This window comes from Lepidochelys olivacea, assembly GCF_965140295.1.
Source record: "Lepidochelys olivacea isolate rLepOli2 genome assembly, chromosome: 3".
In the NCBI taxonomy this organism is placed as follows: domain Eukaryota; kingdom Metazoa; phylum Chordata; order Testudines; family Cheloniidae; genus Lepidochelys; species Lepidochelys olivacea.
The window spans coordinates 164,501,233-164,528,986 of NC_140413.1; the positions used below are offsets into that span (position 1 = coordinate 164,501,233).

The 27,754-nt window shown below is 41.1% G+C and overlaps 1 protein-coding gene across 15 annotated transcripts in view; it reads left to right on the forward strand.

Annotated features, from left to right (window-relative positions):
* Positions 1–27,754, forward strand: part of ESRRG (estrogen related receptor gamma) — a 542,942-nt gene that overhangs the window by 89,584 nt on the left and 425,604 nt on the right. For 3 of the 15 annotated variants that reach the window (XM_084624446.1, XM_084624430.1, XM_084624435.1), the window contains exon 1: positions 14,876–14,978. The exons of 11 other annotated variants lie outside the window; for them this stretch is intronic. The gene's annotated coding sequence lies outside the window, so the exon portion shown is untranslated. Of the gene's footprint in view, positions 1–7,552; positions 7,694–14,875; positions 14,979–27,754 lie in introns of those variants that run through there. One more of the 15 variants, XM_084624438.1, reaches the window with a different exon arrangement.

The window sequence follows — 27,754 nt, forward strand, 5'->3', positions numbered from 1 at the left end:
CTGAGGAGATATTATAACCATTAAAATAAGTTCTTTGTTTTTACACTGGCATCGTGTTTGCAAATTTCATCAAATGGACAGGGCACTCTTCCTCTGATTTTGACCTAGATTCCTCTTGATTATTCCTTGACAACTAATACCTGATTATTTCCCACTGTGAAAATAGGTGAGCAACTGTTGATGCTCTCTAGATGCGGCTGCATGGGTAATGGGCACACATATGCAGTTAACTCCGTCCCTCCTCAAAGACTTTGTTACTAGAACTGTGTGAAAAATGGTGCTCCACCAACCAGCAGATCATGCAAATATTTTCCTTGGTTGCGATCCATGTGGGTTTGCATCCTTTGGGTGTGGGGTTCAAACAAATCCAACATCTCACAGCCAAACCCTATTACAGCTGCTGAGTTTATTCCAGCTGGCATGCTGAAAACAGGAAAGTTGGCTGGTCGCTATGATAAATTGGGCCATGTTTGCTTGAAGCAGAAACCAGCATTACTAGAACCCAGGTCCAGATTCACTCCCATCTAGGCCCATATTCACCTAAAACTTAATGGTCGTTCATGGTCATTAGGAATTAGTCCTACTCCCACTGAAGTTAATGGTGACTACTCTCCTTGATTTCAATGGGAAAAAAGATCAGCCCCTTAACAAATGTTTCCACAAAAATGCTCAGAGTTTAGAGTTTCTAATGGAAACCAAAACTAGGCAAGTTTCGTACGCAAACATTTTAGATGTCTTAGTTAAATATGTGAGGCCTAACTCTCCTCTCACTTAATGCCAGTGTCACTCCTTGGACATCAGTGGAGAGTTACTTCTGGTTGGCAAAGGTATGAGTGAGAGGAGAATCAGGCCCAAGAGTTTCATAGCATGTACACTTTTATTAGTGTGTCAATCAACGAAGATGGCCCTTTTCTGTAAACTTGTGGTAAGACTAGCTTGTTGATGTGAGTTAAGATTGGCACTTATTTTACAAAAGCATTTTTCCTTTTTTAATATGTGGGCACAGTCCCTTATTAAAACCCAGATAGTAAGGGAAAAGAAAATGGAACTTTTTCCAAACAGCTTTTCTGATGGGGAATCTAGTGGCAGTTGCTTTGAAGCATGAGTAATTGATTATCATACATTTATTTTAAAAAGCAGACATAACAGGGAATCTAACATGATGTTTTGGAATATATCTGCTCCCCACAATGTTCCCAATGTTCACAATGAGAAAAATGTAAGGTTGCAGGCATCATTTCATGCCCTGTATGTTTTTGAACATAAATCAAAGAAATTGTTGGAGAATTATAGATGTTCATAGTGACTGTAGCTATAATAAACACATGCAGTATATATTTTCCAAGCTGTTTTGTATGGGTGAAAAGCTGAAGCTGACATTTTGTATGAACAATTCAACTTAATCGCTGAAAATTTATTTCCTAGTTAGTGTGGATTACCAGTGTAGCATAAGGTCATACACCTTGGCTTGAGTTCATCTGGTTTTGAAGCCATGGTTAAAGCCGGGAAAGAATTTAAATTAGATTTAGATGCCTAGAATTATTTATCCCAAGTGTCACAGTTACAGTAATGCCTCTGTGGTGATAGTTATAGCTATGTTATAAGTAGTATTTATATCTATATTGTTATTAGTGCTATTATTTTATTATTTATACATGGCTCAGAAGTGTGTTGGGCATGTTACAGAACAAAAAAAAGGCCCTGAATGAAAAATCGTACAATCTAAATTTTATGTAAGACACAAAAAATGACGGTAATAAACAAAATGGGGATGATGGGGCAATGGAAGGTGATGTGGGCAAGGATTATGACAACGTTATAGCTGACTTGTTTACTCAGTTTAGACATGTGCATATCTTGATGGCTCTGTTAATTTTGCTTAAATGTTTGTAGCTGACAAAAGCAGAAGTGAGTTTTTAGGAGGAATTTGAATGAGCAGAACGTGGTGACTTGTTTGAACAGGAATTACGAAGGTATTTCATGCATGGAAGAATATAGAGAAGGTGGAGCAGAAGGAAGAAGAGGAAGGCAAAGATTGCATGGTGCTCTGATTGCATGGTGATGGGACAAAATAAATACCTAGACTGGAGACAGAAAGACCTATATGAAGCTGATTCTGCAGTTCTTTTTGGGCAAAATACATATTGCCTGAGTAAAAACTGTATGATTGATTTCTTGGGGCCTGGTCATGCAAACACTTACTATTGAGTGTAGTTCTTACTACTTTGAGTACTCCCATTGAATTCAAAGGGATTATGGCTCTTGTGGATAAAGTTGTGTGGTTAAGCACTATTACCCACTCCAGCAATTCAAAAATCACAAGTATGGCTCCTGAAATCATGAGATTAGTTTAAAAAAATCACGTGATTTTTTTTTTTTTGAAAAAAAATCATAAATCTTGGTGGGGTGGTTTATTGGCTTTCTCATTTCTGAGCCTTCAGGGTGCATCTGAATTCCATTTTCAACCTTTTTCCTGTAACTGCAAGGGCTAGAAACTTCTTTTTTTTAAACGAAAGTGAGACTCTCACATTATCACTTCACTCCAGGCACTGGAGCTTTAAGAAAATCAACAGATATCGCAAGACCAATCATGGAATCGTGAGAATCAGTACCACTGCTTAAGTGTTGGCAGCACTGGGGCCCTATGTGATTTTTTTGATTATAAAGACCTGTTTTTAAGGATGCCTTCACACCGTGTGAATGAAATTAATAAGTTTTTTAAGCTGTTACAGATCAGGGATTTGGGGGGCTGGTCCCTGTGTTGGCCTCAATATAGACTGGTGTCCCCGTGCATAACCCCCAGTTCTGTGCAGTTAAGTCAGACCAGTCCCATCCTGTACTAATCTAATTAACTTGTCCCCATTCCCATCCCCTTCTCCTCATACTCCACTTCTATATACTATTAAGGTGTATAGCCCTCCTTCACTGCAGTACTCCGTTACTGCTTCCCCCAAGAAGGCCCCTGCCATGTGCCACTCTCTCCCCCTTCCCACTAAAGGGTAGACAGAGGGACCCTGCGGCCCAGGAGCAGGTATTGGTTTCCATGTGGGGAGAGGAGAAGTTGCAAGGAGCAGCTGGGCCTGTACGCTCTTCACTGGAGGGAGTTGAACCTCCCAGCCTGTGAAGAATTCAGCCGCTCAGGGCCTGCTCCATTCCCAGCCCCCCTCCATTTCTATTAATAATGTAGGGAGCCAGTCTGTTTGCTCCTTACCCAGGTCTTACCCTCCACATATATGTTGGCTCTTACTGTCCTTCCCTGAAAGCTTCTCATCTCTCTCTGCTCCTTGCAGGAGGGGAGGAGGGATGAGAGGGGAGGAGATCCCAGAGCTGCTGGAGAAAGGGTCTCCTCCTTCCTCTATCCCACCCCACCAGCCTGACTCACAGGGGGCACTTCTTGAAAATGAAGTGCAGGGACAGGGAGGGAGACACAGCTGTGATGCAGACTGTACTACCAATGGGGTACATTTGAGAGGTCGGGGGGAAGACGGGCTTTTGAAATTCCTGTGTGCTGGGTTGTTGGGTTCCATGTGGGCTCAGTATGTGCTGTCAGAGGGGGGAAAGTTGAGGGAAGGGGAGTCTCTGGATCTGCATTTACACAGATGCAGTGGCTGGGAAACCCCATATGGCAGACATAAAGAGTGGATGCTAATCCTGGCTGGATGTCCTGCAACTCTGTGACATTCCCCAGGTTTGTGGGGTGGATTTTGTCATGCCCACTAATTTTAGAACAGGACAACTGCATAAATCCAGAGCACTGGGCTTTATGCAGGACTCAGGAAGGTCAGTCTTTGTGGATAAGGACTTCTGCACATAAAGGCTTTTGGGCAGTAATCTTGACTCACTGAAATCCTTATCGTCATAAAGACTTTATTATTGATTCATTGATTGAATGAATTAGTGCCTGTGGATTCCAACTGACAAGAGGGTCCCATTGCACGGGGCACTGTACATATGCATAAATTAGAGACAAATCCTGCCCTGAAAAGATCAATCAAAATAGATAGGATAGAGAAAGGGTGGGAGAAGAGGATATAACATAAGAAGAATATTGGGTACTGAAGCAATAGTGATTTGCCCAAGTCACAGGAGAAGACTGTGGCAGAACCAGGAGTTGAACTCTGAGTTGCAGTCCATTGTCTTCCTCCCAAGCATCTCCATTTCACAGATGGAGAAACTGAGGCACAGAGACTCTGCTCCCACTGAAGTCAATGGCAAAGCTCCTTTTGACTTTAATGATGCAGGATCAGAGAAGTAAAGTGCTTTGTTCAAGGTCACACAGCAGAACCAGGTCTCCTGAGTTCTCAGTTAGTAGCACCACACTGACTCTTTCTCTTCAGTGCCAAAGAGATTTCTCTCCCCAACAGGAGATGTTAACTCATTTTCCCAGTGGAGACACTCCAGGAGCTGACAAGCTCCTCTCCTCCTGCAGAAAATTCTGGGAACGCAGCAATTATTTGAATGTGGAGGAGGATATATATATACTGGATGTTAATGATGGTCTTGATACAGACTGTCTGTTACCATTGTAATTTGGGACAGGTGACAACTTTCTTAACCGATCAGATTGATTAAAAAAATTCAAGGAACAAGCAGTCTGATTTTTCAAAGGTGCTGAGAACCTTTGAAAATCAGGCCAGTAATACACCCACTAGGGCTGCTAACTTTCTAATCTCACAAACATCCTAGCCCCACCCCTTCCCCAAGGCCCCGCCCCCTTTCTCATCCGTTCCCCAAGGCCCCGTCCCATGCTCCCTACATTCCCTCTCCCTTGGTGGCTTGCTCTCCCACACCCTTAGTCACTTTCACTGGGCTGGGGCAGGGAGTTGGAGTGTGGGAGGGGGTGAGGGCTCTAACTGGGGGTGCGGGCTTTGGTGTAGGGCCAGAAATGAGGGATTCAGGGTGCAGGAGGGGGCTGGGGCAGGGAGTTGGTGTGGGGGAGAGGGTGAGGGCTCCAGCTGGGGGTGTGAGCTCTGTCCTGGGGCCAGGGTTGATGGGTTTGGGGTGCACAAAGGTTCTCCAGGCTGGGGGGTGGGGCCGGGGGATTCGGAGTGCAGAAGAGTGCTGCGGGTTGAGGCAGGGGGTATGGGAGGGGGTGAGGGCTCTTGGCTGGGTGTTCTGGTTCTGGGATGGGGCCAGGGTTGAGAGGTTGAGGGTGTGGGAGGGGGTTCTGGGCTGGGGCGGGGGGGTGAGGGCTCTGGGGTGGGGTTGCAGGCTCTCAGATGGGGCCAAGGATGAGGGGTTTGGAGTGCAGGAGAGGGCTCTGGGTTGGGGGGCAGGGCTGGGGCAGGGGATTGGAACGTGGGGTTGGGGTGTGGGCTTACCTCTGGCGGCTCCCAGTCAGCGGCGCAGCAGGCGGGGGGAGGCTAAGGCAGGCTTCCTGCCTGTCCTGGCACTGCGGACCGTGCTGCACCCCAGAAGCAGCCAGCAGCAGGTTGGGCTTCTAGGTGGAGGTACACAAGTGGCTCTGCATGCTGCTCTTGCCCTCAGGCACCGCCTCTCCAGCTCCCATTGGCCAATTCCCAGCCAATGGGAGTGCGGAGCTGGCACTTGGGGTGGGGGCAGCGCATGGAGCCCCGTTTTCCCCCCAGCCTCGGAGCCAGACCTGCTGGCTGCTTCCGGGGCACAACGCGGTGTCAGAACAGGTAGGGACTAGCCTGCCTTAGCTGGGCAGCACCCCTGAATGGAACGTTAATGGCCCAGTTGGCAGTGCTGACTGGAACCGCCAGGGTCCCTTTTTGACCGGTCAAAAACTAGACACCTGGTCACCCTAACACCCACATAACCGTGAACCCCAATTTTACATGCAGGTATGTACAATGTGCACACTCATGTAGGTATATCAGATCTACATAGAATCTCAATTATTGTGCTGTTTGAGTTCTTGAACATGGCTTGGTTTCTGCCCTTTGGAACAAAGTTCAGAATATTAGAGAAATAACACAATATACTACTAACTACTACAGTCATAGTGCCTAACAGGGGAAGGGGTGTTGAATAATCTGAGTCACGGGTTCTCAAACTTCATTGCACCGTGATCCCCCTTCTGACAATAAAGTTACTATATGACCCTGCGCTAGGGGGAGGGTCGGAGCCCTGCCGCCTTGGGTGGGGGAAGGGAGCTGCAGGTCAAGCCCTGCCGCCCAGGTGAGGGGAGAGTGGGCTGCAGGCAGAGCCCTATTGCCCCAGGTGGGGGTGCAGCTCAGGCTTCAGCGCTGAGTCCCAGCAAGTCTAATGCTAGTTCTGGCGACCCCATTAAAATGGGGTCGTGACCCACCCTGGGTCCTGACCCACAGTTTGAGAACCGCTGATCTAAGTGATCATAAACTATCTTGCAAATGTCCAGAATAAAATACACAATAACTCTTCTTAACTGGACTCTATGATTATGTTTAAAAATTGAACCGTATTACATTTCACTTTGATTTTCATGTTTGTGGCCCAGAAAAGAGAAAACTGACCCCTTTTTAAAAAAAGCACCTGACATGCTGTTCGGTCATGTTCTAACTACAATGTATGCATGTTCCAGTTACTATTTGGAACATTATCCAGGGCTAAATGTTACAGTAAAAAAGTCATGATTAATAATAACAAAAATAATTACCCAGAAAGTGTGTTGCTCAGTTTGAGTTGCAGCTCCTTACCACAGAAGTCCATATAGCTCCTGCGGACTGTTTCAAAATGTTGTTTTTCTGGGTTTGTTTGCTTACTTGGACATCACTAAGAAATTGAGACCCACCACATCACGATTCTGAACTTTCTCCTTCCCCAAGTTATGGAGCGTTTGGATCTGAAGTTTTGGTTAAGCCTGCTATAAAAATAGTAACCAGCTCTGCAGTTTGGCTCTGAAACAGGCTCCTGAATCCTTGCAAAGTTTTCGGTTTTTGGAATCGGAGGATTTTATTCTAGTAAGACTGTCCCAGAAAGTTTGACATAGGACACTGGTGGGGAAAGAAGAAAAAACAAATCATTTGCTCTATATCTGAAAGAAAGCTAAGAAAAGAGTGTGACTGATGTAAGACAGGGTCAGAATGAATTTAGGACAAACACAGGTTATGTACAGCCCTGCTATAACAGTTCCAACACATAAAGTGCCTTAGGGCACAGCTAACACCTTATCACCTGCAAAGACCACAATCCAGACAAAGCAAAACATACTTGGACAAATACTACACTCCTTACTCAGTCTTGACAAAACCCCATTGAAATGAATGGGAGTTTTGCTTATATCAGGAATGATTAAGGACTGCAGGATTTCAGCTCATTGTTAGCAAAAGTGACACAGTAAATACACAATTTTAAAAGTCCTCCTGGACATGCAGCAAACCCACTTATTTTAATTGTGTGAAGTTGTCCAGGGTTGCTTTGCTCCCCAGAGCTTGGCACTAGCTCCAGTGAAATGTGATGCCATTGGTTTTCAGTAAAGGGTTCTTTCTGCAGGGCTGCAAACAGAGATCAGCTGCTACTGTGTATACACAACTAGGGAGCAAATCAACCAGCACATTTAAGCAGCCTTTTTAACCCTGAGACTTTCCAAGATTTCTTCTTTACACAGGAAGTTTCCTTTCTATTGTCCGATTTAGCATTTTGCTCATGTAATCAGATCAGAGCTAGGATCATTGCTGCACAGTAGAAAGACTTCCTTAAGACATTTGTCCTTGAAACTGCACCAAACTCTTGGAAGAACCCAGAACCTGTAAGTATGTATGATTTAGGCAACAATAGCACAGTGCAAAGCTGCAATCAACCATTATACAATATCCGATTAGCAGTGCAGTAGGGATTTTTTTTCCAGACGTTATGTTACATTCTTTTTCAATTCGTTCTGAGGAAACAAATCAATTCGGGCTTCTGATACAGTGACTTTGCAGTAGATGAGCTAGTAATATGTTTGATTTAACTGTTTGTTGCTCTCCTGTATCTTGTGGGACAATTATTGTAGCCAGCAAACAGTAGAGAACTTTTCTTATAGTATTAGGCATTATAAATGTGTGTCGTCTCCATCTTGTAAATAAGTTTTTGTTTGTTTGTTTTTTCAACCGCACCCCACAAGGAACAGTAAATAACAGGACAAGTAGAATTAGTTCACGTAGTCCTTAAGAGCAATAAAACATATTAGTTTGCTGGCTTAATTTACTAGTAAAGAACATTCCACTGTTGTTTTGTCTTAATTGAATTCTACTCAGTGCTGTCTATTCTGTTTTTTGCTATCTTGTCTGTGTCTGTTCAAGTTACTTTGCTGGGACTGCAGTGTGGTTAGACCTGTGTTTAAGCATTATTTATATTCCAGGCACATGCCTGGTAAAATAAGTGCTCAAGATTTAAAAGCTTAAAAAAGGATAGTTTTATTAGCCTTGAAAGCTAGAGAAGGCACAACATGGATGAATGTCAGATGTAGACCACAGAACCTAAGTCTCCCATCCACTAAGTCAGATCTCAACACCTTCACTCTTGCAACTACAACTAATAAAAGCCTTGAACTCCCTTTCTATAAATTTTTAATATGCAACAATACTTATGTTTATAAGATTAATTTCTCCCAGGTTAGCCTGATTGATAGCTGGATTGTGGTTTCTTAAGAGCTTTCTCCATGAAACTCACAGAAGAGCTGCATTCCATTTAACTAGTGAATGTAAAAACTGGTAACCATGGATTCAGCCACCACTAACTGCCGGGTGCAATGACTTGTTGTAAACAATACAAATGAGCCAGGATAGCAGAATCAACCAGACATGAAATGATTTTAATAGAAATTACGGTAAAGGTCATGTGACACCGTATCAGCTTGTATTCAGTATTAAAGGGAAAGTATTTCAATTTTTCAGGTTCAATTTAAACTGTATATCTCCACCAGCCCCACTGTTGCACTAGATCCACTGAAGGGGAAAAAACACTCTCAGGAAATGTTTCTGTTTAATTTCATATTATGACTTAGGCCATGATCCTGAAAACACCTATGCACATGGTTAACTCCTGTGAGTAGTCCCATTAAACTAAAAATCAGTGTGACTACTCATGCTTACAATTAAGGGTATGCATAAGTATTTGTAGGATCAGGCCCTTAGTGGGTAAGTTACTATACAAAAGATCTTTGTAATTTAAAGAAACAGTCAATTAATGCTTAAATTAAATTGCAAAATAGAAGTTTTGGTATTTTGACAAGAAGGATAATAGGTTATATCTATCGTGGAGGTTTTAAGTGTTATGACTTTCATTTCTCATTCACCATTTCCCAATCCCTAATCTTAATTTATAGCCTCTGTCTTTTGGAGAATTGATTAAACCAATGGTGTCAGCTAGTATAATACTGCATGATGATAGGCACATGCAGATCGTGTGAGCAGTGTGTGTCTTATCTCAAGATTTTCCATCCCACCAAACCTTTCCTGACTCCTGACTGTCATGTGCCTCATCACTCACAAATTCTAACCTTAACCAAATCCCTTTCCATGTGTGTATATGTAGACATATGTGTGTCTGTATGATCATTTCCCCCTTCCTCAAAGCCTACAACATTCAACTATTATCCTCCATTAATCTAGGGTGCTTCCCTTTGCCACGCCTGTGCTAACCATGTAGAGTTTGTAAAACAGAACATAATAATAAAACCAAACAAAAATACCCAAGAACTTTGTCAGATAACAACTCCAATGATTGTAAAACTAAGTCCACAATTCTCACATCCCAAAAAACCCTTCCGTAAGAACTTTAACCCTCTTCTATTGTTTTTGTCACCCCTCTATCAACTCTCTGTGGTTTCTTGTACTTATGTCATAATGTTATCTGGATGAATGCAACTGTAAGCTCCTTAAGCAGGGAACTTGACTTATTTCTATGACTGTAAAGTGTCACACACAGCTGTGTCATATCAGTAATGACAATATATGGAGATTTCAGCCAGGAAGTGTTTTGTATTATTTATCATCACCCTGTTAGAATTGACCAGCATATGTCAGGCGCACAGGGTTACAATTAAAAAGTATATAGCTAGATAAAGGGACAAATCCTGTTTGCTTTACTCTTTTGAGTAGTCCCACTGACATCAGTGGGACTCCTTGTGTGCGTAAGGAGAGTAGGATTTAGCCCACATGTAACAATAACAGGCCACTCACTACATATGCTGCAGTTTCCACGGTATGCATCCGATGAAGTGAGCTGTAGCTCACGAAAGCTCATGCTCAAATAAATTGGTTAGTCTCTAAGGTGCCACAAGTACTCCTTTTCTTTTCACTACATATAGGCCCTGTTAGTCCGACTTCTATTGAAAAGAAGTGCATTTGAAAGGCAAGTAAAAGGAGAGCTCTCTGATTAGATAGGTATGTCAGAAAAATCTGTCAAATACAACAAAGACCTTTGTCATTGTTTGAATTGTGTAAGTGTTAAGATTTCAGTAGCGCACAGAAAAGAGGGGGGAAAATATGATTTTTGAGACAAAATAGTATTTTAAAAATGTGCAAATCAGGCCCTAACATAACTCCCCCCCCCAAAAAAGGGGTGATTTAAGAGTGAAGATACAATACAACTTTTCATGCACAGACTGACAGAGATCTAGAATTAAATTAAAATGTTCAGAGAAGAATCAAGACTATTATCCAAATAAATTATAAAACAGTACTGCCTCCCCCCTAACGTGTGTTAATTATTGAACAAAAAAACAGGAAATACATTCATATTATTGGGCCTGGCAGAAACAGTGATCTTTTGAATGTATCAAAGAGGTCTCCGCCTAGAAGATAACAAAGAATTCAGGATCAAACATGTGCAGTATGGCTTCAGGGACCCTGTAAACATGGGGCAAGTGACCTCCTTCCTTTGTTTCAAGTGGGTATCTTTACTGACGGTGACATCAGTTTTTCTCTATCTGATGTACTTTGAAGAAGATATTAGATTTATGACCTAAAATTTTGAGAAGTTAGAGAATGGGATGACAAAGCACTTTTTCCAACAGGCAGAATTGGAAAGTTTTCCTGTCACTGGTCCAGGATTCATAGACTATAGTGATGGGCACCAAAAAGAACCTACACAGAAAGAGAAGTCTATTTTGAGCCGAAGTTACCAGAAAACCTCTTTGCATACTTGAAACTGAGACGCAGACACATAACACTTAGTGAAGATTCAGGGCACACAAGTTTTTTCTTTTCTTTTCTTTTTTTTTAATCGTAGAACACAAGATAGAGCACATTTTAGTACACACTGAAAGTAATCAATGATTACCATTAAGTATTAATAATATAGTTGATGGCAGCCTTGCATCTTGTAACCATCCCTACAGCTGATCTGCAATTAAAAAAAAGAAACAAATCTGTTGGGATGGGTAGTCCAGCTGGTTTTTTATTTTAACTGAACTTTTGCTACTTTTCAGTGTCTAGGGTACCAACATGTTAGCACTTGAGGAATGTTTGTTTTTGATTTTTTTGCTTGTGAAAATACCAGATGGACAGTCCTGATAACTATACGTTCCTGGTCATGTTAGTGTAAGCTTCCGCAAACTGAGTCAAGATAGATTTGGAAGTACCACCTGGAGGGATGAGAGAGTGATTCAATATCCAAGCTCACTCAGTACTTGGCTTGTTCTGTGGAGGCTGCCAAAAAGGGTAAAAAATGTGTTGGTGACTTTTAAGTGGGCGCCTGACTACCAGGGACTGGCCTGAAGCCACAAATTCATTTCATATGGACCACTAAGCAGCCATCACCAAATATCTAGTCATCAAATATTTCAGAACATTGCTATTTAAATTCCTACATGTTTCAAATATTAACAGTATTTATAACAATACAGTATTTGTAGATTCAATTTCTAATGTGGTTTTACAGCACAACTTGTATGGATAACACAGGCCTTATCCAACTGAAGTCAGTGGAAGGCTCCTGTTGACTTCAGTGGGCAATGAATTGGGCCCATAATGATTTCAGTTGTCTTTTTTTTTTAATTTCTTTTTGCTTTTCAAATTTACTTCTTTTCTGGGGTCATCAAAGGTGTTATGTTCTGCAGGACAATAAAATTGTCTTGTGGTCTAGAAACAGAGTAATAATCAGAACCAGCTGGATTAAAATTAACTTCTTCTGACTTGAGCACGTGTTTGATTATGCTGAAATATTCTTCCATTGTTTGTCTGTACCAGATGATAAACTGGCATAGACAAACAGTGCTAGACTGGTCATCAGGATTCTGCATGCACACGCTTTCTCTTTCCTGATAAGGATTTAGTGTTTTGTAGTTAAAACTGGGCTGTTGGACCTGTTTAGTCTTATGCTAAGAATTTCAAAAGTGACTAGTGATTTTTGGGCACCTCTCTTATCAGGGGCTGAACTTGAGACCCCTTTAAAGGGGCCTGATTTTTCTGAGGATGGGTGGTGCTTAGCGCTTTCTGAGAATCAGTCCCCTTTAAGGTGTCTCAAGTTGGGGACCCAAATCGCTAGTCGCCTTTGAAGATCTTGGCCTTAAGCTTTTTCAGAGCCGTAGCTGGATGATGACTTGGCTTGGAGTGGTGTTTTGTGAAGGCAAAATGAAACAATGGCTCAGAAGTAGCTGAGAGGGTGATCCTATGCCAGCACTGATTTTTAGCTCTACTTGTGCTATTTCATGTGTTCTAGCAATATCTACTATTTTATTTAAATCCAGCTCAGTGTCTTGAGTTATCATCAGACTTTCATGTATTTTTGTTCAAATAGGCCCAGACACTGTCCTGTCCCAAACTGGTGTCTCCTTAAACTGTCTTTAGCCAATAGCTTTACCTCTGTCACATACTGCTCTATGAGTTCATTTGGACCTTCTATATTATTATACATGTTATAGCTTTTGTGGGGTCATATTTATCGAACCTATTGTAATATGGCTTCAGTTCTTTCTTTCTTTCAACTGACATTTTTTATCCACATTTTTATAAATGTCTTTTACTTTTCTCTCCAGTCCAGATTAACAGGTAACAGCCTTTTCCCTCCTCATCTCTGGATTTCAGGCGACCCTGAGAAATGAACTTTTCCCTCTCCTCATGAAGGCTCCTGCTTTTCTAGTTCATCTTAAGTAGCTGAACTGGGTAGATATTTTTTTTCCTTAGGTTGCATCTACACTTCCAGAACTTCTTATAGCTGTGGCCTTGTCTACACTAGTGCAGTAAGTCGACCTAAGTTATGCGACTCCAGTTACGTGAATAACGTATCTGGAGTCGATGTAGCTTAGGTCGACTTACTGCGGTGTCTACACTGCGCTGCATCGATGGGAGATGCTCTCCCATTGACGTACCTTATTCTTCTTGTTCTGGAGAGTGCTCTGCCATTGATTTAGTGGGTCTTCATTAGACCCACTAAATTGACCCCCGCTGCATTGATTGCAGCAGTGCTGATCTACCAGTAGTGTAGACATGGCCATACAGTGTTATTGTTTACTTCCATGGGTATAATCCTGTGAGCGAGAACTCTGAACCTAAGAAATTATTCTATTATTATTTATTATTTGTACTAGGGTAGTGCCCGCTGGCCTAGAAGTTATGCAAACAGACAGGGGTGCTGGAACAATTTGTATAGTGGGATGCTGCTGATGGAAACCATGTGTTGGTTATTACTACTTTAAGTCAGGGAGTGTGGCAGCAGCCTCAGCATCCCTAGTCCTAGCACCACTGCAAACAGATAGTCTTTGCACCTAAGAGCTTGCAATTTTACAAAATTCTTGCTAGAGAGATTCTCAGGTAGTGAACAAACTTTACCTGTAATAGCAGCTCCTAAAAAGAATTGCATCACAAGTAAAACGCCGTTTCTACCAAAATTTAACTGCCTATACATTTAGTTAAACAAAATTTGTAAGATGGTCTCTAATAGCTGGTGACTTCTGGTTGTGTTACACACGTATTTCTAGAACAACTGTGTTATACGTAGATCAGGTAAGTTTAAGTGGTAGCATATGTAACGTAAACTGGCCTGTAGATTTCAATTCAATAAACTCCTCTTTACAAAAGAGCATATATGAACTCTAGTGAGTTAATTTTGGTATTGTAAGACTATGCAAACTGATACACGAGTCAAAAGAAATATTTCAGTTTGGTTATTTGAATGGAACTAACTACAGCATTTCAAGGACACACTATCTTGTAAAGTCCGTCAGTGGTGGTGTGTTGTATGTGATGCTCATTTTCAGAATGGATTTTCCAGATCACCCCTTTTGTTTGTGAAATACAGGCTGTAATCAGCCAAATATGTTTAGACTTTTGCTGCAGAAAGTCTATTTCTGGTTTTCCCTGAAGATGTTAAAATTCTACATTCAGTGGCACAAATTAGATGGAGTGATATAGGTTGCATTAAAAAAAACAATTGCAGGCCAAGAGCAGCAGAAATCTGGTCACTGCTTTTAGAATGTCAAACTAATGGTTAACGTGGGTTAATGTATGTAGCCAACAGAAAACGCATGCTGGTCAGCAGATGCTCTGTCTTGGTAACTGCCAGAACACTTAGTGCGGCATGTTTGCTAAACCCTATAGACAGCACCTCTGTTCATTGGGTTACTCATTGAGCTTTTAATAGTCAACTTAATTTTAGTTAAGGTTCAGTTTAGTAACTCTAGAAATTAATGGAAAATATTCTCCGTGTTAAACTGGTAAACTGTATTAAACATGATATGCATAGAGGTAAAAGATAAAAGATCAATTCCTATGGATCCTATAGTCACAAGCTTTTAAGGATAAATTACAGAAACTTGTAATTATTGTGGGTAATCTTGCAGAAAATTAAATCTTGAGTTTGCATGTGTGAGGAAGTTTGGTCTCCTTTGCTCACCATAGCTGTGTTTAAAAGCAGCTCTCTGTAGTGTGGGCTCCTTGGTTACCTGTCAGGATTGGTGTTTCACTTCACTGCAGGTAAAATGCTGTTTCTAAGGCTGGCTAAATCCCTGGCAAAAGCAAGAGGTCTTATTGTCAAGGCATGTTTCTGAGACCTGTAGTTCTTACTTTCTCTCTTTGAAAGTGGCTTTAGAACCTGCTGAAGTTTACAAGGTAAGAGGGAAAGTCTGTTGTTTGACTCTTTTCAGATATATTTTTTTATTGGTTGTTTCATGGTTTCAGACTCCTGGTGGAATACAAATACAAACCACAGGCAAGACATTTTGTCCTACTTAAATAAGGTCTAATTTAACTGCAGAGGGCCAGTTATTACCCGATAGATTGAAACACTGGGGACTATAAATATAATTAAGAACTGGTTTTAAAAAAAAAGACAAAGGCACAGTATGGCAACAAACAAAAAGCAGCAAGAGGTTTTTCTGTTAATTTTATCAAGGGAATGTTTTAAAGTGCTCACGAAAGATGTCTGTCTGGTGTCCCTGGAGAATAAAAGCCTCTGTTTCCCACAGGACAGGTATTACAAGGAGATTTGCAGTGCAGACTTTCTCACATTGTCCTTTATGGCCTTGTCTACATTAGGATTTTTCAGCCCCATTAATCCCAAAAGGTGCAGCCCCATTGTGGGAGAGGTATACTATAAATTTAGCAGGTCTTAGATTTGACTATTCCAAGCTGGTCTAGCATCAGATACTTAGGTCGTTACCAAAACTGAAATGGAAGATATCAAGGCGTTTAAAAATCTCACTAGAAATAAATGTTCTTAGCAGCAAAAGAAAGCATATATTAGCAGTAAGGGGTACTCCAGACTTACCAAGGGGTGGGATAGTCTTTCTCACAATAGCAGATGCAATTCTGCTTCAGACAGCTGAAAAGAATTCACTTGGGAAGAGCTGCATGCTTTACCCATGTCATAGACGGTCTTTAGATCCTTCTATTTTATAATCTTGCCCATCACATTATGTGATTTCTGCATAGCAATTGAGATATCTGCAGTGATTTTATTAACTATTAAAAGTATTTGCTTTGACTAACAAGGAGAGAATGTGTTTTAGTTCTAACGATCAGCGGACAGGGAGTTAAGACTTTTGGACACTAATAATAAAATAGATCTATAAGTAGGGATGATGATGATAATAATAATAAATATCTACCTTGTAGGAGTATTGTGCAGTTTAATTAGTGTTTGTAAAGTGCTTTGGGCGTCTTGGGCGAAAGGTGTTATAGACATACAAAGTATTTCTCACTGATATAAGGCTGTATTTAGGCTCCCTTTTTAATCACTTTTATTTATAACAAAACCTTGAATATCAGTTCCAGCATGGTTAGCTACCATAAATGATGTGCTAATGAGGATGGAGTATAGGTCAGAAGCCTGCAAATATGTGTGAGGAGATGGTGAGCTTAACTTACTAGGTGAAGGAAAGGTTAGTATACCAACTGCATGAACACTTCAAAGTGTGGAGATAGTTTGCTGCACTAACGTAATTATCTGGGCTATAGATATGTTTGACAAACATATCTATAGCCCAGATACTATTACTTCACAGTGGGAGATAGCAGAGTGCTTCTGTTTGGTTGGCAGTTTACTGAATCCTTCCTTCTGCTTACCTCCATTACTTTTTTCAAGGACTTTCCCCCCTCCCCTTAATCCATTTGATGAAAGGAAACTTATTCCTTTTTTGGTAATGGCAGAAAATATTTTAAGGAAGGTAGCATGCAGCCGGATAGGATGGATTTAAATGATTCTTAACTGAGACTGATAAGAATTCATTTTCTTTTTAATCCATTGTTAACTGAGCACCTAAGTAAAAGCTGTCTTTCCCACCCCCACCATCCTTCATTTCTTCACTGAATTGTGTTTTGGAGCCAGTTTTGTTTCTCCATGAAAGAATGCCTCTGATCATTATAAAATGCTGTAGTATGCTTTTGAGCAACTGAATGTTGTGGACTTTTCTGCAAATGGTGAGATCTGAAATGTAAAGAGGGAGCATTACCAACACCACTCATCCCAGCAAAATTGAATGAAGTGCCCTGTTCTCTGTCACTGAAATGTGGCCTGCTGTAAGGCTGTTGGTAAGCTGTGGGCTTTAATAGGTAGAGACTGTGGGGAACCTCTCCGCTTTATATCCTTTCCCCGTCTGTAAGGTCTGTTACATAGGAAGGTACTGTTTTTTTAAATATGGTTATTTTAATACTGATCCTCTGAGGTTGGCAGGTAGATGAGGAAAGAGAGAAGATCATGACAACATGCTAAAAAAAGCCAAAATGTTCTGTGTAAATAAAAATGGAGTAATATAAGAATAAAGCAAATTAAATGAATTCATACACAAGGGGAATCCATTTTAGGAAGGCTCTTAATTCCAGTGCTAGATTACCCATTGTGGAAAAGTGAAAAGCATTAACTAAAAGAGGCGCTACAAGTTTCCCTTTAATTCAGTGAATTCAGTTGCCAATACTTCTAACCAGAGAGAGCCACCGGTAAAATTTGGTTTCCCCCCCCCCCCCCAGTACAACTATGCCTTGGTTACAAACACAGACACAGAGGCTGGATATGTATTTTTTTTTGTATGTACAAAAAGATTATATTTTGGTTATCTCTATTGTGTCAGTTGCCCATGTATACTTAATACTGAATTTTGTTATTCAACAAAGACTCAAAATCCAGAGACACAGGACAAATTCTGATCTCAGTTACAGTGGTGTAAATCTGGAGTAAATCCATTGCCGTTAGTGGACCTACTCCAGATTTCCGCAGGTGTATCTGAGACCAGAACTTGTCCAATGATCAAGTCAGTAATTTTCTGATCTGAAGATGCAGTTGATAAGGCATGTTTTACTTATATGTTCTGTACTAAATCTAGTGCCTGACAGTTCTTAAGAAAAGCCTCAGCTAAACTGAAAGTGAAACTTTCAGTTTATCCAGGTTTTTATTTGTTGTGGGTTTGTTTGTTTTTTTGTCGGATTGAATTTCATAAAGAAACTATTGTATTGTAATAATTCCTACAAGCTTTGGCTATTTCTTTGGGAGGGGGGAAGTACTGACCTTTCCCTATTTTTAATAAAACCTCTATGATATTGCAGGAATTTTTATTTTGTGTTGATGGTCAGGGAAATTCTATTTTCTTCTGTATATAAGAGATTTGAAAAGTCTTTGGGATGATGAAAGTAAATCAAATTTATAGGCCTGATTATCCTCTCACTCTTGTGTAACTGAAAGGAAGATCATGTCCTATGTGCTATATTGCCTATATATGCAATGTTACATGGAATAAAATAAGTGCATTGTGATCTATTAATTTAAGCACAAGATATTTGGAACAACAAGTTAATAAAAGCAAGCAATCAATTGTAAATTTATGAGGCAAAATATTGCCCTTTGGTGCACATGTGCATCTCCCCTTGCCAGTTAAGATGTGCATACACCTAAAGGAAGTAGTGTGGTCCAGTGGATGGGACAAAAGACTGAGAGTTGTGGCTCCATTCCTGGCTCTAGCTTTTGTAAAGCGCTTTGAGATCTCTGGATGAAAAGTGTTATAAAACAGTTAAGTATGGTTAAGCCTGCTCCGTTAGACAGTTGGCTTTATTGGTTTTATTTATTTATTTTCTGGTTTGTGCTTTGTCTGAGAAGAGACTACTAAGAAAGCCCTTTGTGCTTTAGCACTGGCATTTTCCTTTGGCCTCCTTTTTCTTGCTCATGCCAGTGCTACTGAAAGTTAAGGGACATGGCATTTATTTACATAGAGTGAAGTTACATAAATAACAAGCATATTGTAATAGATCATCATTAACATGAACAAATAGTATTTATTTCAAATACCTCTGAAATAACTCCAGTCCCTTCCAATATCACTATGCAGATGTGACAGGAATAAACACTCTTCCCCCTTAGTATTCATTTGCCTGGGACTACTCCTGTGTACTTGAAAAGATCCATCCCAGTCCCTTTTCCAGATCAAGGCTACTTCAGTGGCAAACAGACAGAACTTCATGGAGGTGTCAGAAAACCAATGGATAGCACCTAAATTCCATCCACCACAGATCTGACCAGCAATTCCTTACTGTGTCACCCCACATGGCATTGGAAAGCATAATCTCCAAGGAGTTCTATAAATACAAGCTAAGATCCCTGAGAGCTGATCACGATCTGGAAGGAATAATATGTGCAGTGTATTGTAAGAAATTACCGGCTCCCTGGAAAGCTCACAACACAATCTTTCTGCATAGATTTCTCTTCTGTGTGAACCTTATGCACCTCACCTATCTCCTTGTTTCCCACAATATGTCGTTGTTGGTCAATGCAGTTTTTTCAAACACCTTCCTAGTAGTCATATTTTTCTTCTCATTCCTTCCTTAAATGTCAGCCATCATGTCAGAAGATAGAGTTAGAAAGCAGTGTGTATAATAATTGCTTCCCCATCATTCCCCCTTTTCCTATAGCTTGGTTTTCTCTAGCTGTGCACCATAATTTTGAAAACTACTTTTCTGTTGCACCCAGGACTCAAACAGATGCCCACAAAACTATTTCTGCTTCCTTGCCTGTTGGGTATCTGCTGCAGAGAGAACCTAAACACAGAAATAACTGCCTGACCTTGTTCCTATTCTGCGCCTCCATTTGTGGTTTAACACTGTATAAATTCACCAGAATGCCACCTGTTTTTGCTTAATCCTCTCTTTGGCAAGTCCAGCTGTGCACTTGAGGAACCAGTATTGTGCCAAAATCTGCTGGGTCAGAACATGTATGGAAAAAAGATCCTCTCCTATAACATTAAATATAAGGACTGGATATTGTTCTAGTTCTGACTTGCAGACAAGGACCATTCTCTTTTTTAGAATTGCTTAGGAATAGTGAATGTGTAGGCTACCGAGTCATTGAATGTTATATTATCCTACAATTGCATGATTTCAGCTACTCATTTTTGAAGGAGGCAGTCCATATCAGTGGACAAGTAGCTCCTCCAAAATGCTATTTGACAAGAAATCAGTCTTGAAAATACCCTTGTCCAGAGTTTCCAGAAAGTCCATAAGCACTTGATGCATGATGGATTCTTTCTTTATCAGGCATCTGCTTCCTTTTCCTATCTCAATTCTCCAGTGATTTTTTTTTTCTTCTGTAGTAAGAGGCAAGCAATATATTCCATATGCCGCCAAGCTTTGTAAAGAATTTTACTGCTGGCAGTCTCACAGCTGCTGAGGAATAGTCCAGGCCTTGCTCATAAAGTGACACTAAGCACAAGAGTATTCCATTGGGATTGACCATGTATTTTCCCTCACCTTTTTTCTTTCTTGAAGGAAATATGTTAACGCCTCCTAACTACATGCCTAACAGATGCTGGCAGCCACCAATTTCCATAGCAAAGCCCCTTGGCCACAAAGCATCTAAAAGAAATCTGGAATTAGACAAGTTCATCTTTGCTGCGAGCTCAGCAGCAGACCATCTCAATCAAGAGCAGTGGAAATGAGAGACTAAGCAATTGGCTTAGCAACACTAAGAACCTGTTTGGCCCTGAAAGAAATATGCAGGCATAAACACTTCAGAATATAAAACCTTCGATACTTAGGGACAGGTTTCAAAGGTGGTCAGTGTTCTGGGTGTTCTGTACTTCTGAAAATCACGTCCTTAGTTTCTGACTGTGGATTGCTTGAACAGCTACTGAAAGAGCACCCTTCAAAATATGCAGAATGACCTCCAGCTGAGACAAGCTTAATATAGCTCCTGCTGGCTCAGCCAGGTGGAACCTTTCCTTTTGGCTCACCCGATTTGCTGCCTGCAGACCATGAAAGGCCCTGGGAGTAGGCTGCGGCAATGTGTGGGGACACGTGGCTAATACAGAAACAGGATGGGACACCCTGCTAATTGGTTAAGTCCTAGTCTAGTGTGTGGCCACAAGTTATCAGGTACAACAGATTCCTCAGGTGATTACAGTGGGTGGCCAAATTTGCCCCTCTAAACAATAAGGAACATAACGTGCTTCAGATATGCTCTTCTGAAAACAGTAGCCAGGCCTCCGCACACTATGGATGCCTGAAATAAACAGCAACGTTTCTTCCTCCTGAAGTATCCTCACAGAAGTTCACTGGTAGATTTTTATTAGCTTCTACAATGCCCTGTGTTGGAAAGTAACAGTAGCTTGTGAAACATATGGTTGGGGCTTCTGTGACTTCCACGAGGATCTCCCTTACATATGGGATATGAAGGGATACTTGCAGAAGCAGCAGAATTCAGGCACATTTTGTCAGATTGGTTAGTCTCTAAGGTGCCACAAGTACTCCTTTTCTTTTTGAAAATGTAGCATGGTATCACATCTCCAGAAGCACAGAGCAGATGGAAATATCTTCCTGTATATTGACTTGTGTTACTCTGATGAAAGGCATTGTTTCCCTCCTGCTGTCGAGCCAGCTAGCCCCCAGCAGCTGACAAAAATCTCAATCTGCAGGACATTACCAATGAAGTTCAAATGACCACATGCTTTAAAGTAAAATGTATTGGCTGTTATAACCTGCACCAGCAACTGCTTGAACTCACTGGTCCAAGCTCATCCCTAGTGTAACACAACTGAAGTCAATGGTGTTCTGGCAGGTTGAAGTCAGTCCGCTGAATTTACCCATGGGGAGGTGAGAATTCATTTTCCAAGAAAGAACTCAAGACCCTAGTGTCTGTGCTGGCCCTGGACCATCTGTTTTTATTCTTTTACTCCAAATTCATTAGCTTCTTCACCAGTGTCTTCTACTTCACTTTCTGATGTGATGATGTCTACTGGGCCCTCCAGAAACTAATCCAAATTCAAGATCCAGAGTTGTATACAGTACTCTGATAAAAGACATGGCTATTGAAGGTGCTTCAAAATATTACAGTCCAGGAGTCTGTTTTTATCCAAAAAATGTAGTTTTGTAAACTTAGATCGTCAGTGCAATCCTGACAACTAAAACCATACAAGTATTCCAGCAACAATTTGAAAAGCAGATTCCATATGGGCCCTTGTCTTGATGGGGGTGTTTGACTGCAAAAGCATGCAGTTCCTTGATTGGAAAGATGCAAATGAAACCGAACTCAAAAGAGAGTTGATGTAATCATTAACTGACTCACCTTCTGGATGTGACAAGTGATGAATCAGCGTAAACTTGCCTGAAGCTTTCTTCGGGACAGTACCCACAGGGGAAACCCTCATACGCTCAAGTGGAGCGTTATCAAACAGACCCACTATTCTCCCCACATGCCAGTTCTTTTCTATCTTGCCTCTAGCCACCTGAGGACATATAACTGCTGATCTCAGCTTCCTTGCCAACATTTCATCTTGGGACCTGAGTAGGATGGGTTAAACCTTCCACAAAACCTTTACACAGCAATTTGTGTGTGTGTGTGGTGTGTTGTTTTTTCTTTTTTTTTTAAACTTGTCAGCCTATTTCAACAACCAGGAAAACATTTTATCTGCCCTCACTGGAATTTCAACCCTTGGCTTTTTCCACTGTCTTGCTTTGATTTGGATGACTGCTTGAAGCACCTGCTAATGGCCTGGAGCATTCATGCCTAAATTTGCAGTTTCTGTACCACTCACAATCAAACTGTTAGTAAACAGCCTTCTGGAGCACCTGCTGCATTATTTGGGGCAAGGAATCTGTTCTCTGTTTGCTGATGAAAGCATTTTGTACAATGCTGTCTTTCTCTATTCCATCCCAGTCTGTCCCATCCTCCACCTAAATTGCACACTGTACCTCAGCCACACGTTGGCCTTAAAAGTAACATCAGAATTCTTGATCTTCTCCAGATACTTGAATAATGTGCAGGATTTTTCCAGGAAACTAGGGTAATGGAGTGGTACAACCTATATAATAACAATATAGCTCTTATACTTGACATCAGTAGATTGCTAAGCACTTTACAAAGGAGGTCAGTATCTTTATTCCCATTTTACATATAGCAAAACTGAGGCACAGAGCAGGGAATAACTTTCCCAAGGTGACCCTCTAGGCCAGTGGCAGATCCAGGAACAGAACCTAGATCTCCTGATTCGCAGTTCACTGCTCTATTCACTAGGGAATACTGCCTCTAGATAGATATACAGTGAAGGAAAGAAAAAAAAAATCCTAGAAGCCTCTAGACTATCCCTGGTCTCTCTTCCCCAGGTAATGACAGCTCACATCAAAGCTGCTGTCTATTGGTGATTATGTTCACTGCTTTTGGGATTCTTTTGTGCCAGTCTCCTACATGTATCTCCTAGATCTTTTACCTCCTCTGTATCATGCATAAGTAAGAATATATGGTTGAGCTGCATATACTGTATTTTCTCATTCATCACCTGGAAACCCTAAGTTGGACTAACTATGCACAAGACTTCACAGGTATCCTGATCCAACAGGGCAACTGAAACTGTGCTCCTCGTTCTCTGTCTCTGGTGTATCGGGTTTCCCAGAACCCTGTTCTATGCCTACAACATTAATGACATGGGATTGCTCCCTCTAAAATAATCCTTTATTTTCTCTGTTGGAATAACTGCTGTTAGCAGTTACTGAAGAAGCATAAGCATTGGGTTTGTCTGTTTACACCTACATTATCTGCCAGTCTCATTATCAGAAAGATCATGGTTTTTTTCCCTATCAAGTTTTATTCCTTAATTCAGTCATACCATGCCTGCCTCCTACCTTCTATGTTGATGGAAGTGCCATTAGTGCAATGTAGGATTCCCCTCAGCAGCTACATAATATCTTCCCACCTTCTTGTTACTCTTGGGGGAATTCTGCACCAAAAATTTAAAAATTCTGTGCACAATATTTTAAAGTTCTGCAAAATTCTGCATATTTTTTTGTCAAAATAACAGAACATAATCACACTGGTTTCAATTATTTTGGAAATTTATTTCAAAATATTTGACTGCAAGTATGTCTGTAATAATAAACAACAAAAAAGATTCAGGAAATGTTTTTTTTTGACAAATGGATTCCTTACTAGGCATATTAATACAGAACTTTGAGTAATAATTATTTAAACTACAATACAGAAATGTATTTCCCACACCCCTCAGAAACAGTGCAAAGGCTTGCGGGAGTCAGGGGTAACAGTGGCTGAGGGAGAGGGAAGTAATTGCTTGGAAAGAGTCTGGGAGTGAACCTGGAGGATTGTTGGGTGTGGGTGGGCGAAGTATGGAGCAGGGCTTTTTTAGGAGGTGGGGAGGAATTCTCAGGGAGTTAGGGTTATTTTGAGAATAGGTTACCTATGTCATATTGTTGAAAAGGAACATGTAGTCTACTCCCCTGGTGGGATTGCCCTCGATGTTGATCTCTTGCATGGTACATATACATGTCTTTGGAACACTTTGTGGCCTGAGCTTGATGACTACTGAGTTTCTCATCCTGTCTTTGATACTGATTCCTGCTGTGGCTTTGGGTCTTTGGGGGTTTGTTTCTGTATTTGTAGAATGGGGATAATAATATTTATCTACCTATCTCACAAGGACATTGTGAGAATTAATTAACATTTAAGGTGTTTAAATCTTAAATATAATTTCCCCATATCTGTCGTATATGTTTCTGGTGGTATAGTTTCAGAAAATTACTCTGTTTTACCACCCTTAATCTCTTTAGCCAGTTCCTTATCCTCATTTGTTATTACTTCTCATGCGTATAGGTCTGAGGAAGAGCATAAACTCATTACTTCCTGTCCCACTGTAGCTCCCTTCCATCATTTGCTGACTGGTCCCTCCTCATCTTTCCGAAGTATCAGGTCAGCTGGTCTAGTCTTCCCCAAATCTTACTCTGAATTTCATTGATCCTGTATTAGCCATACTGCTGTCCCTGCTATTGAGGAGCAGCCTGAAGCTTGGACTTACCATACCTCATCTAAAGCTAGTTGTATCATTCCTTTGCTGGAGGAGGGCAGAGGACTGCTCCTTAATCCTTCACCTGCTATTTTTCTGCATCTTCAAATTAAGTTTGTAGGCTCTTAACCTCCCATCCTCCAGTGCTTGCTGCTGCTAGGGGATTGCATTGTTCTGGGCTCGACTTGAATCTTTCTGAGTTTGCCATCCTTCTACCACAGGCATTTTCTCTTTTGTCTCTCTTGTGTCCTTAGCTGAGACCTTCTGTTTTTTGGCTTCTTAGTGCTATGCATTGTGGCAAAGCCACCCCAACTCTTTCAGAGTCACTTTTCCTGACCAAGCCCACAGGCCTTTTGGCAGGCAGGGCCTCCTTAAGTCACGACATAAGTCTACTCTGGCCATTTAATCAAATAAAGAAAAGGGGAAGGCCCCAGGTTAAAACATTCTGCTTTCAATCCCTCAAGAGGTATGGGGCTGAGAGGAAGAGGACCCTTTTTTTTTTTTTTTTTTTTTTTTTTTTTTTAGATATTACAAGTCTGTGATCTATCCTATTCGCAAAAAGAAAAGGAGTACTTGTGGCACCTTAGAGATTAACCAATTTATTTGAGCATAAGCTTTCGTAGCTCACGAAAGCTCATGCTCAAATAAATTTGTTAGTCTCTAAGGTGCCACAAGTACTCCTTTTCTTTTTGCGAATACAGACTAACACGGCTGTTACTCTGAAACCTATCCTATTTGTGAATGCTGAAATCCATTCACCTTTTACCTTAGATCATTTTTTTAAAATCCTATCTCCAAATTCTATTTTTCCCCCTTGTAACAGTTTAAATACTTGGCCCACCCCCCACCCCCAAAATCTGACTCTTAAAAATTAAGATAAGTATTTGTCAAAAGAAACACTGTGTAATATTTTTCTGGAGGGTAGGGGAACATTCTTGTAGTTGAATCTCTGAAATGTAACTGCACCAGTCTACTTGGGGAAAATTTGTTTGAAGACGTATTACGTTCCACGATCAAATGGAAAAAATGGCACCTGTCATCATATTTAGAAAACAGCTGGGTAACATGGCCAAGTGCCACAGTCTCTTTTCACATGGCCTTTATGATGAAACCATCCAAGCTCCATTCTCAGCAACTGGAGAAACCCTGTGCCTTTAAATGGTTACAGAAACATCTACTTAAGGGACAGCTCTTATTGCAGCAAAGTTTGCTTCTGATGCTTCTAATTAGCAGTTAATGGCTTATACTTTACCTTTGTAACCCAGTAGGCTTTCTTCTGTGGTCTCTTTCAGCTATTTGTAGCAGTCAGATATATGCATTTTGTGCTGCTTTCATGCTCTCGTTTTGAACATACAGAATACATTTGAAATAAGTCTCAAGCCAAGATTTCTTTAGTACTCAGATATTTAATTTAAATGTCAGCCTTTCCTATGTGACTATTTTTCTTTTATCTAAGATATTTAAAAAAAAAAACTCTAATGGGTTAATTGCCCTTGCTGATCTAGTCTTTGATGCCAAATCTCCTAAATACATACATATATTTTTAATTAAAATATTTATATACACAAAGAAAACCTTGGCCTTTTTTACATTTGCAAACATAGCTCCAACACATGCTCGTTTAAAATAATAATTTTCCAGCTGAACACAGTAAGGGAACATGCTGAAACTCCACTGCTATTTCAGAAAGCAGGTGTGCTTGTAGAGATTAGCAGTTTTCATACTGATTTTGAATTAAATGACAATGGGATTACTAACCAAGAATATATATTACATTATCATACATGATATACACACGCTCAGACACTGTATCTATAGCTGAATTTAAAAACCTCTTTTTAGAAATATCGCTTAATGGCAATAATAACCTCATAACTCTGAGTGATTCTTTAGAGGTGCCATTTTGCTGTTCCTTTCCAGCAGCAAGCCTGTCCCACTGACCTAGGGCTCAAACCTGCTGTCTTTACTCACTTCCAATGAAGTGGTCTTTAACACAGACTATACTGAAAGGGGAGGGGGAGCTCTCAATGCACCAGCCAAGGAGGGGGAGCTGTGGGGAAGCACTGCTTCTCCAAGCCAGGGGGAGGAGAGGCAGCTTCCCTCTGCTTTGATCAGAGGTGGGTGAGCTGTCCTCACCCCGCTCCCTGTTACTGTAACCCCTGCATTGAAGTCATAGGGCCCAATCCTCCATCTCTTACTCATACAGGTAATCTCTTAGGGTCTACTCATGTTACTAAGGAATTACCAGCATAGACTCATTTGGAGGAAGTGATTATAATGCTTTAAAAGTTATTGACATTTAACTTATTTAAAGAAACCATGTGAAAATGGAAAGGACCAACATGTATCTTTTTACTAAAAATAATTATCCCCCTGATTTGGATGAGAAAGCTCAGAGATAAAATCCAGCTTTTCACCTGGCCAGCTCTCTCATGACACACGCTGGGCTCAGTCACAGCTGTGCAAGTGTAACACTGACAGACCCCAGTCATCAGCGGGCAGGATCAAACCGGGGACGTCTGGAGCTTAGTGCATGAGCCTCTGCAGCTTGAGCCAAAAGCCAATTGACTGGTAGCTAAGGCTGAAGAGCAAACTCATTAATCTCTCTCTCTTTAAGTGGTCTTGGTACCATTAGGTGTGGTGTTCTGTCCCATTCAGGAGGTGTGTGGGTTACACAAGGACTACAGGATCAGCCTCCATCTGATATGCATCTTTGGGTATGGCTCCACGGGGATGAAAAACTCACAGCAGGCCCTGCTCACCTGACTTGGGCTCGTGTGGCTTGGGTACCTGGCTGAAATATTGCTGTGTAGACATTCAGGGACCCAGAGCTTGGTCTCTAGCCTGAGCCTGAATGGCTACACAGAAATTTGTAGCCCCACAGGCCTTTTATCCCCATGTAGACATACCCTAAGATGCAAAGCCTCTTGCAGCTGCATTTCCAGACAATGGGCTGGAGTGGTGGTCACAGGCCCTCTATGCCACTTACTCAGTGTGTTGGGGCCACCAAGCCCACATGAATTTCGAATTGCATGACCCCTCCCTGGTTCCATGCCCGTGTGAGTTATGCAGGGCCAGCCCCAAGGTACGATACAGTGGCTTGGAAGGCCTTTTGTGAGC